Source organism: Lactuca serriola, chromosome 3 (assembly GCF_051521515.1).
Source record: "Lactuca serriola cultivar US96UC23 chromosome 3, Lser_US96UC23_V15, whole genome shotgun sequence".
NCBI lineage: Eukaryota > Viridiplantae > Streptophyta > Magnoliopsida > Asterales > Asteraceae > Lactuca > Lactuca serriola.
The window spans coordinates 70,221,908-70,230,912 of record NC_136410.1 but is presented as its reverse complement, the minus strand read 5'-3'; the positions used below and the strand labels follow the sequence as shown (position 1 = coordinate 70,230,912).

The window sequence follows — 9,005 nt, the reverse complement described above, 5'->3', positions numbered from 1 at the left end:
ATCATTAGTAGGTAGTGCTTTTGCTTCCGCCCATTTAGATACATAGTCGACTACTACTAATATGTATTTATTTCCTTTTGTCATTGGGAACGATCCCATAAAGTCAATCCCCTAAATATCAAATATCTCAGAAACTTGGATGTTGTTTTTGTTGGGTTTTGAGCATTCTAACACTCCTATGGTGTACATGCAACCCTATAAACCTTGGATCTATGTTTTCTCTATTATACATGCAAATAAGAACTTTCCAAGGCTTTAATCCTAACTAGCATATTATGATGTTCTTAATCTACAAAGTACTAGTTAGAAGACATACCTTTTGATGTAGCTTGATGTCTTCAAGCTTTAAGAGCTTAGCCCCAATAGTGTGGAAGCCTCAAGTGGAATCACAAATCACCAAGACACCTTGAAAGACTTTAGAGAATATGAATACTTGGTTCTCTCTTAGTGAAATCGGCTAGCCCTCTTAGTGTATCACCACTAGTGCCAATTTCACCAACCAAAGACATCTTTATATAGTATGGATGATTAGGGTTAAAACCTAACACCCATGACCTTTCATTTCCTAGGATCCATGGGTTAAACACTCCATGGACTATCCATGAAAGCTTAGCCCAACCTAAATGAACTTGGCCCATTCCATATATATAAGAGTCCATATTTAATTAGTTCCTTTCGATCACTTAATTAATTATAAATTAATTCTTGATCAATACTAATTAAATAATATGATTCCATATTAATATATTAGAACTTATAATATATTAATATTAATCATAAACATACTATTCTCAAAAGATTATCCATATAAATTGTGTCGGTGAAGTGCAACCCAAATGGACCATGCCGGGTCGGGTCAAGTACATACCAAATATAGTTATGGACTTAGACATTAATCCAACAGTTTTGGGGCATCTCGTTTCGGGATGAAATGTTCCCCGACCGTTGGCATGAATCACACTCCTTAACATATTGAGCAATATCTGTAAAAATAGTAGGCCGATAGAAACCGCTATCAAAAACCTTCGTGGCCATATATTGAGCTCCATGATGTCCTACAGTAGGTCTGCTATGACAATGTTTAAAGATTTCTAGACTCTCCATCCCAAACACACATCTTCTTATCATACTTTTTACATAGCTTCGAAAGAGGTATGGCTCATCCCAAAATTAATACTTGATTTCTGAAAAGAATTTCTTCTTATGTTGGCAGGTCAAATCTTTTGGAATATATTCACTTGCTAAGTAGTTAACTATGCCTACATACCATGACACTACTCCTGCTATAACCATAAGATATTCTTCAGGAAAATCATCTCCGATCTTGTTTTCTTCCAATTCTTCCAAGTGCGAGCTCTCTAGTCGCGATAAGTGATTAGCCGCTACGTTTTCCATTCCCTTTTTGTATTTAATTTCAATGTCAAATTCTTGTAAAAGCAACACCCAATGTATCAGTCTTGGTTTAGCATCTTGTTTATAAAAAAGATACTTAAGGACAGAATGGTTGGTAAAAACAATTGTCTTGGACAAAACTAAATATGGGTGGAATTTTTCAAAAGCATAAACCACCGCGAGCAGCTCCTTCTCTGTAGTAGTGTATTTTTCTTGAGTCAGGTTTAAAGCTTTGCTTGCATAATAAATAGGTTTAAAATGGTTGTCAACCCTTTTCCCCAAAACAGCTCCCACTGCATAGTCACTAGCATCACACATTAATTCAAAATGAAGATTCCAACAATTGAAAAGCTTCATGAAATTCCTTAGAAAAGTCAATGGACTAGAAATCCCACATGGCCCTAGAAAGCTCCTTAACCCTTTTACATTTGTTGGAGGTGGTAATATAACTTTAGTGTCAACTTTTGCTCGATCCACCTCTATTCCCATCCTCGAAACTTTTTGTCCCAACACAATTCCTTCCTTTACCATGAAGTGACACTCTTCCTAATTTAGGACTAGGTCTTCTCACATCTTGCTAGCATTAGGTATAACTTAGACAAAAAATCTTCAAAAGATGATCCAAAAACCAAAAAGTCACCCATGAACACCTCTATAAAATTTTCAATCATATCATGGAAGATAGCCATCATGCACCTTTGGAAAGTAGCAGGTGCGTTGCATTCCCAAAAGGCATGCGTCTATATGCAAAAGTCCTACTTGGGTAAGTGAAAGTAGTCTTTTCTTGGTCTTGTGGGTCAATTGGGATTTGAAAATACCCTGAAATACCATCAACGAAACAATAGTAGAGATGATCGGATAGCCTTTCGACCATTTGATCGATAAATTGTAGCGGAAAGTGATCCTTTCATGTAGCATCATTAAGCTTTCAATAGTTGATGCAAACGCGCCACCCGGTTACCGTTCTCATTGGGATTAACTCGCTATCTCCATTCGTAACAACCGTCATCCCTCCTTTCTTTGGTACCATGTGTAACGGATTTACCCATGGGCTATCGGAGATCAAATAAATGATACCAACATCTAAAAGTTTAACCACCTCCTTTTTCACAACTTCTTGCATATTCGGGTTAAGTCTTCTTTGGCATTGTACTATGGGCTTAGCCCCTTCTTCTAAGTTAAATTTGTGGGAGCAATAAGCTGGACTAATCCCCTTGATGTCGGTTATCTTCCATGATATGGCACTTTATCTCTTCTTTAGTACTTCCACGAGGATTTCTTTTTCGTGTTTTGCTAGATCAGATGCTATGATCACTGGTTTTTGCTGCCCTTCTTCCAAGAATGCATACTCCAGGTGCTCGGGTAAGACTTTCAGCTTGACTTTTTGTTTTTCTTCAGTCACCACGACGTGGGCCTCTTGACTCGTCGTGTTGTTGAAACTTTTAATATCAGATCTTGGAAAAAATGTTGACCACAATGTGTTGCTATTTCCACGTCGTGTTGCTTCTTGTATCTCTTTCTTCACTTCATCGTACTCACTTTCTTCCAATAGCTTCTCCAATTATTGTAGATCAAGTTCAGCATCAAATCACCTTCTTCAAGCACTATAAATCCCTCGGTATCCTTTTCTCTCCACCCTCCTAGTTCTTTTTCCAGTAGTTCATAAAGCACATCGACAGAAAACCCCGTATCATCACTTATCCTTGAATGTTGGATTGCCCAATTTAACTCCAAAAGTGACCGCTTCTTCTCCAACTCAGAGAGTGAGTTTGGACACTCTAATATCAACTAAATCTCGGGCAGTGCTCATGAAGGGCCTTCCAAGGACGATCGTGACTTGTTCGTCTTCCACCATATCTAATACAATGAAATCCGCGGGAAAAACAAACTTGTCAAATTTCACTAATAAGTCTTCACAAATACCTCTTGGGAAGGTCATAGTCTTGTTGGCTAAATAGATGACTATGTGGACTGTTCTTGGGTCAAGAAGATCGAGCTTCTTGAAGAATGAGTAGGCTAGAGCATGACTAGTTACTAGATTCCCGAATTAGCGTGGTAAGGTTATGCTTCCTGGATCACCCATCTTCTTCGGTAACATGTTTAGCATTGCAGCGGAACAAGTTTCATTTAATAAAACTTTAGATAATCCCTCCAATTTCTTGCGATTTGTTAAGAGGTCCTTGAGAAGCTTGGCATATTTTGGCATTTCAGCTAAGGCCTCACGAAATGGAATGTTGATTTCAAGAGATTTAATGTGATCTAGGAACCTCCGATAATCTTCAGCATTCTTCTCTTGTATTACTTTACTTGGAAAGGGCGGTGGTGGGCGGTATGGCTTAACAGGTTCAACATTTTTCTTTTCAGGATTTTGCCACATCGTTGTGACTATTTAGTTTCCTTGGTTTGACTAACTTCTTGAATTTCTTGTTCCTCATCTAGGTTGCTTATGTCGATGGGAGTTAAATGAGTAATTATTTTCCCACTTCTTGTTGTTATAGCTTGGATTTGGGCTCCTCTCGGGTTTTGTTCAATATTTCATAGAAGTCCTCCTGGTGATCTTTCATTTATTTGCTTAGCTAGCTGCCCAAGTTGTTTTTCAATGTTTAAGATGGAAGCTTGCTGATTTCTTAGTAGACCTTTCTGCTCCCTCATCATAGTTTGTTGTTCTCTAATTACTTCTAATGTTTCCACAATCCTTTTTTCGGATGCCACATCAAAACGAGTAAGCATTGACTCGAAATCGGGTTTCTATTTCTGAAGTTGGTTCCTCTAGTCCATAAAAGCCTCTTCCACCTTGTTCATATTTCTCTTCCTTGGCTTTCTTGTACTCATCATTAGGTAATCACTTCTTATTTGGTTTTCTCCAATCTTCATCTAATCGATCACCGCTCGAGTAGAAAGCTTGAACCTTTCGGTTTCCATACTCATCAAGATCACAATCCTTAGTCAAATGTGGCCCATTACAGTTTTTGCACCCAACTCTTATTGCATGGATTGTTTGGTGCATGTTAGTCATACTCCTATCCATGTTTTGCAACATTGCAAAAACTACCAACATGTCTTCTGTCACACCCCCAAACCAAGGATGGCGGAAACGTCCAGGGGTGGAGGACTTCATGTACAGTATCACAACAACGTGTATAATAGTGCTCAAAGTAAATACAACCATCATAAATATAATTGAAAAAGTTACACCAAAGTATATGTTTACATGATTCAAATCAATTACATTATGAAACAAAATGAACTGTTCGACGATTTCTCGTCCCATCCTCAAAACGTGGTTGATTTCCTGTTTCACTGAATTCCTGAGAATACAAGTAGTTTTGAAAAGTGTCAACACAAAGGTTGGCGAGTTCATAAGCTTTTGATAGTAAGAGTTTGAAAATCGATCTTTGTAAAGAGATGTATGATACCAAGAAAATCCAATATTTTCCTTACAAAAGTTATGTAGTCCTAAATACCAGGACCGAAAATGAACCACTATTTGTCATACTTAAAGATATAAAAGTGATTTTAAATCGGCATAAAACCCTTTCTGATGTGAGAAAAATCCCATAATGAATGATGTGTAGTCTTAAATACCAAGACCGAAAGTATACAATAAAGTATGTAATTGTGGATGTAAAAAGTGATTTTAAATCGACATAAAACCCTTTTTGATATGAAGGCGTATAAGTATTTTTCCATACTTAAAGTAATTTCAGTGAGCTAAATAGACATAACTCGCTAATTTAAAGTTAGAACCCGTAAATCTTATGATTGTTAATACCACATGTGAGCTATCATAACCATACTTGACATAGACGGCCTCGTAATACGACGTTCTTCAGGCGTCGCCGTTAAATGACACTTGTCACCACAGACCTGCCGGTCTAGCTGTAGCGAGCAGCTCTGGTGTGGGTTTGTCAAACCCAATATAGATCTATACACAACTATCACGTTCTCCCTACAAGAAACTCTGGTTACAATTTACAGGACTTTTTGAATTTGTTACTTTGGAAGTAACCCGAAGGTAATGACTCACAAATTTATTCATTAACAGATTTACGTGAACTAAACGGAAAACCTTTGGTAAATAAGTTTGAGAAGTAAATGATACATAAACTATACCTATTTTAGTTTATCCAAAACGTTTGTAATGTATAAGAATTCTTTTATGAATGCTTTAATGCTATGAATCCATAAACTATGCTCATTATAGCTTAATGTACACGTTCTAAATAAATGAATAATCTTATTATGAATGACTATATTTCAGTTTATGATGATAAACTAACATGGAAACACAATCAATATTTGGAATTTATCGTTATACACTTTGCTCAACATAATACAAAGTGTTATGAAAGTTATAAGCTGTTAACAAATTTTCAACCTTTCTACACTGTTTTTGAAAATTCATAGAAAAATCATACGAAGCTGAAAACTAAATCCGTAAATTCTGAGAGTTCCCAAAATGTGTCTAGTTTACTCATAATTTTTATCATGATTTTTAATGACCTCCAACTTGGGTGAAAAAGTCCATAATCACAGACTGGTCCGGATTGGTGTTTGAAATGATAGGCAGTTTTGTAAAAATCACCATAAATTGTAGAAAAATCGTATGGAGATGTGAAAGTAGTCATTTTAAAGCTAAGAACTGGAACTACGTACACCTAAAACAGTTTTGAAAACTAAAATGTTTAAGTTGTCCAAAACAGTCCGTGAATGGAGTTGAACTTTTCTGATGAAGGCTGTTAGAAAAGTGTAGTTATGTTCTTGGTGTTTTAACTTGTATTCCCCCCCCCCCCCCCCCCCCCCCCCCTTAAAAACTTGAGAAAACATGAAAATATAGGGGTATGAACTCACCTTAAGTGATTTCAGTAGGTAAGTGTTGAAGAAGAGAAGTGTTCAACCCAAGAACACTTGAAGAATTACTTGAAGATTCGAAGATCTAACACAATTATGAGAGAGTTTGTGTAAGATATCCATGATTCGAGTAGAAAGAAGTGAAATAAGCATAAAGAGAAGGGATCATTCTTACCAAACGTGGAGGAAAATCCCAAGATCAGCCCTTGAATCTCGAACTTCTAGAGAGAGAAAGTGAGAGAGAAAAGAGTTTGCTCTTTTTGGTGAAAATAGAGAAAATAAGAGAAATGAGGAGAGGGGAGGCTTTTCTAGCCTTTGACCAATTGTGGGGTTGGAAAAAGGTGGGAAAAGTACAATGAAATGACTAGGTAAGGGCTGATGGGGAATAGTGACATGGAGTGGGTGGTGGAGGTTGCTTGTGTCATAAAATAAAGGAAAGTCAACACTCCATCTCTTTGTACTTTACCCACTTGCTTTTATTATTTAAATAAAGATTTTTGTGAAAATATGATTAAATTGTGAATATTTAGGGTTTATTATGTTAAAATATGATTTTGGGTGAAAATCCCGCGTTAAAATAATTAAAAACGGGCTTAAAACGCGAATTTAATCGAAAACCGGGAGAAAAAGGCTTCCCAGCGAGGCCTCTCGGTCCTAGGCCGAGGTTCGGTCCCTAGGCCGAGGTTCGGTTCATGCTGATGCTGAGTCGGAAGCGAGAGGCGCGAGCCAGAAGAAGAAACGAGGGCGAGGGGCTCGGTCCGAAGTCAGAAGCGAAGGTCAGAAGGTTCGGTCCGAAGAGAAGTCAGAAGCGAAGGAACTGTAGTGAACAGTAGGGAACAGTACCTTCGGGTTCGGTTCTTCCTTTTATGCGAGGTTCGGCTAGGATGAACAGTACCCTCGGTTCGGTTCAGCAGCCTTCCTCATCAGGAGGGTTCGGTTCCTAAGAGGACTTTCGGGTCCTAAGAGGGGTTTCGGTTCCTAAGAGGGGTTTCGGTTCCTTAAGTCCGTTTTTCGCGTAGACTTCCGTTTTTGGGCTGTTTTCGCCAAATTCGAGGGTCGGGATGCCCCGAGTGATTATAGAAAGTCGGGAGAGATTTCGAGAGAGATTTGAGAGAGATTCCACATACTCAGAGAGATTTGGGAGAGATTTGACGTACTTGGAGAGATTTCACATACAAAGAGATATTTGGGAGAGATTTCACATACTTAGAGAGATTTGGGAGAGATTTGACATACTTGGAGAGATTTCACATACAAAGAGATATTTGGGAGAGATTTCACATACTTAGAGAGATTTGGGAGAGATTTGACATACTTGGAGAGATTTCACATACAGAGAGGTATTTGGGAGAGATTTCACATACTTAGAGAGATTTGGGAGAGATTTGACATACTTGGAGAGATTTCACATACAGAGAGATATTTGGGAGAGATTTCACATACTTAGAGAGATTTGGGAGAGATTTGACATTCTTGGAGAGATTTCACATACAGAGAGATATTTGGGAGAGATTTCACATACTTAGAGAGATTTGGGAGAGATTTGACATACTTGGAGAGATTTCACATACAGAGAGATATTTGGGAGAGATTTCACGTACTTAGAGAGATTTGGGAAAGATTTGACATACTTGGAGAGATTTCACATACAGAGAGATATTTGGGAGAGATTTCACATACTTAGAGAGATTTGGGAGAGATTTGACATACTTGGAGAGATTTCACATACAGAGAGATATTTGGGAGAGATTTCACATACTTAGAGAGATTTGGGAGAGATTTGACATTCTTGGAGAGATTTCACATACAGAGAGATATTTGGGAGAGATTTCACATACTTAGAGAGATTTGGGAGAGATTTGACATACTTGGAGAGATTTCATTGGTGACCTTTTTGAGTGTTCGGTTTCGCAATGCAAGGTCCGTAAGCCCCGTTATGCCATGTTTTAGGATCTTAGACACTCCTTATGAGTATGCAACATTGTTTTATTGTTCTTGATCATTGTTTTATCGGTTTGCCTCTCCACGTACCACCATTTTAGGTTAAGGAGATCTAGATGTACGCACTTTTCGTTTTATGATCTCTCATTAGAATAGAGAGTTGTTTAGAAATTACATAACGTAAACTCTAGTACCTACGGGCAAATTGAGTTGACCCGTTTGACTTGTTGACTTTAGTTGACTTTGACTTGACCGAATATTGACGGTTGTCACATCTTCCGAAGCATCATTCGCCGATCCCCTTGTTACATCATTCCTCGAGTTATGGTACTTTGTAGAGTGTTTAGAGAATTCTTCAATGATCACCTTGATTTCCGTGGAATTTTTCTTGGTTAAAGGGCTTTGAGATTCAAGGAGTTGCCTAGTTGTGACATTTACCCCATCATAAAAGATAGAAACCTCTTGTTGCACATTGAGATCATTTTGGGGACAATTCCGAAGTAAACCCTTGTAGCGCTCCCATGCTTCAAACAATGACTCCCCCATTTGTTGTTCAAAATTAGAAACAACCTTTTTGAGCTTAGAAATTTTGAATGGGGGACAAAATTGTTCCAAAAACTCCTTAGGCATCTTTGTCCATGTAGTTATCACGCCTGGTGGGAGTGCCTTTAGCCAATCCTTTGCAGCTCCCTTGAAAGTGATAGGGAGCATCCCCAACAACACTGTTTCCCGTGGAACATTTGGAATGTTAAATTAGTCGACGATGTCCTTGACTTCATCAAGATGCTTGTAAGCATCTTCGTGATCCTTTCCGGTGAAAG

General features: G+C 38.1%; 1 non-coding gene across 1 annotated transcript; it reads left to right on the top strand.

Annotated features, from left to right (window-relative positions):
* Positions 1 to 8,659: 8,659 nt before the first annotated feature.
* LOC145096600 (small nucleolar RNA R71) lies at positions 8,660 to 8,766 on the top strand. Its single transcript, XR_013703976.1, has one exon. It is a non-coding gene; the product is annotated as a small nucleolar RNA R71 (small nucleolar RNA).
* The last annotated feature ends 239 nt before the right edge of the window (positions 8,767 to 9,005 follow it).